The sequence below is a fragment of the Phytophthora infestans genome, genomic scaffold (genome assembly GCF_000142945.1).
Source record: "Phytophthora infestans T30-4 supercont1.25 genomic scaffold, whole genome shotgun sequence".
Taxonomy (NCBI): Eukaryota; Oomycota; class Peronosporomycetes; order Peronosporales; family Peronosporaceae; genus Phytophthora; species Phytophthora infestans.
The window spans coordinates 1,053,438-1,056,153 of NW_003303734.1; the positions used below are offsets into that span (position 1 = coordinate 1,053,438).

Sequence of the window (2,716 nt, forward strand, 5' to 3'; positions counted from 1 at the left end):
CGGACGCGCTACCACTGCGCTATGCGCCCAGCAAATCGATAACCTAACCTCCACATTTGACACAAATTTGTGACGCTCCCACGCGCGATATAGTCACGCATTCACATACAGCACATTTGCATGCACTTGCACTATCCTCTACCACCCGCTTCTTGCATCGAATTGCACGTTTGGCCTTCAACTATTCATCCAAGCGCCAACAGCGAGCTGACTCGTCCAAACAAGTCACCAGCCATCGCCACACACCCGAGTCTTTTGACGTCGAGACGACACCAACACACAAACGGCAAAACCGGCGTGGTGGTAGGACGAACTCGACAGATCGACGATTGTTCCGCTGGCTTCAGTCGACGGTGGAGGGGTGTCTGCTGTTTGACTACGCCGTAAAGCGAGCTTGTCCCGCAATGAGTCGGGCTACGAGGTAGGCTAAGCAGCCCTAACCAGTAGTCCTGCGCAGCTGTTGGAAACAGAGCCAGATGTATGGTTTGCCTCGCGGAGAAGCATAATGGCGCGGTGTTGTCGTAGGCGCCCCAGCACAGCGTGCAAGTGGAGGTGAGTCGAACAAAGAGTTGGACACACCGGGGATTGAACCCGGGGCCTTCCGCTTGCAAAGCGGACGCGCTACCACTGCGCTATGCGCCCAGCAAATCGATAACCTAACCTCCACCTTTGACACGAATTTATGACGCCCCCACGCGCGATATAGTCACGCATTCACATACAGCACATTTGCATGCACTTGCACTATCCTCTACCACCCCGCTTCTTGCATCGAATTGCACGGTTGGCCTTCAACTATTCATCCCAAGCGCCAACAGCGAGCTGACTCGTCCAAACAAGTCACCAGCCATCGCCACACACCCGAGTCTTTTGACGTCGAGACTACACCAACACACAAACGGCAAAACCGGCGTGGTGGTAGGACGAACTCGACAGATCGACGATTGTGCCGCTGGCTTCAGTCGACGGTTGAGGGGTGTCTGCTGTTTGACTACGCCGTAAAGCGAGCTTGTCCCGCAATGAGTCGGGCTACGAGGTAGGCTAAGCAGCCCTAACCAGTAGTCCTGCGCAGCTGTTGGAAACAGAGCCAGATGTATGGTTTGCCTCGCGGAGAAGCATAATGGCGCGGTGTTGTCGTAGGCGCTCCAGCACAGCGTGCAAGTGGAGGTGAGTCGAACAAAGAGTTGGACACACCGGGGATTGAACCCGGGGCCTTCCGCTTGCAAAGCGGACGCGCTACCACTGCGCTATGCGCCCAGCAAATCGATAACCTAACCTCCACCTTCCACACGAATTTATGACGCCCCCACGCGCGATATAGTCACGCATTCACATACAGCACATTTGCATGCACTTGCACTATCCTCTACCACCCGCTTCATGCATCGAATTGCACGTTTGGCCTTTCATCTATTCATCCAAGCGCCAACAGCGAGCTGACTCGTCCAAACAAGTCACCAGCCATCGCCACACAGCCGAGTCTTTTGACGTCGAGACGACACCACACACACAAACGGCAAAGCCGGCGTGGTGGTAGGACGAACTCGACAGACCGACGATTGTGCCGCTGGCTTCAGTCGACGGTTGAGGGGTGTCTGCTGTTTGACTACGCCGTAAAGCGAGCTTGTCCCGCAATGAGTCGGGCTACGAGGTAGACTAGCCAGTCTTTACCAGTCATGCGCAGCTGTTGGAAACAGAGCCAGATGTATGGTTTGTCTCGCGGAGAAGCATAATGGCGCGGTGTTGTCGTAGGCGCCCCAGCACAGCGTGCGAGTGGAGGTGAGTCGAACAAAGAGTTGGACACACCGGGGATTGAACCCGGGGCCTTCCGCTTGCAAAGCGGACGCGCTACCACTGCGCTATGCGCCCAGCAAATCGATAACCTAACCTCCACCTTCCACACGAATTTATGACGCCCCACGCGCGATATAGTCACGCATTCACATATAGCACATTCGCATGCACTTGCACTATCCTCTACCACCCGCTTCTTGCATCGAATTGCACGTTTGGCCTTCAACTGTTCATCCAAGCGCCAACAGCGAGCTGACTCGTCCAAACAAGTCACCAGCCATCGCCACACACCCGAGTCTTTTGACGTCGAGACTACACCAACACACAAACGGCAAAACCGGCGGGGTGGTAGGACGAACTCGACAGATCGACGATTGTGCCGCTGGCTTCAGTCGACGGTTGAGGGGAGTCTGCTGTTTGACTACGCCGTAAAGCGAGCTTGTCCCGCAATGAGTCGGGCTACGAGGTAGGCTAAGCAGCCCTAACCAGTAGTCCTGCGCAGCTGTTGGAAACAGAGCCAGATGTATGGTTTGCCTCGCGGAGAAGCATAATGGCGCGGTGTTGTCGTAGGCGCCCCAGCACAGCGTGCGAGTGGAGGTGAGTCGAACAAATCGTTGGACACACCGGGGATTGAACCCGGGGCCTTCCGCTTGCAAAGCGGACGCGCTACCACTGCGCTCAGCAAATCGATAACCTAACCTCCACCTTCCACACAAATTTATGACGCCCCCACGCGCGATATAGTCACGCATTCACATACAGCACATTTGCATGCACTTGCACTATCCTCTACCACCCGCTTCTTGCATCGAATTGCACGTTTGGCCTTCAACTATTCATCCAAGCGCCAACAGCGAGCTGACTCGTCCAAACAAGTCACCAGCCATCGCCACACACCCGAGTCTTTTGACGTCGAGACGAC

The 2,716-nt window shown here is 55.4% G+C and overlaps 1 non-coding gene across 1 annotated transcript; it reads right to left on the minus strand.

The window, feature by feature from the left end:
• Positions 1–2,409: 2,409 nt before the first annotated feature.
• On the minus strand, positions 2,410–2,483 carry PITG_27865. Its single transcript has one exon. It is a non-coding gene; the product is annotated as a tRNA-Ala (tRNA).
• Between the last annotated feature and the right edge of the window lie 233 nt (positions 2,484–2,716).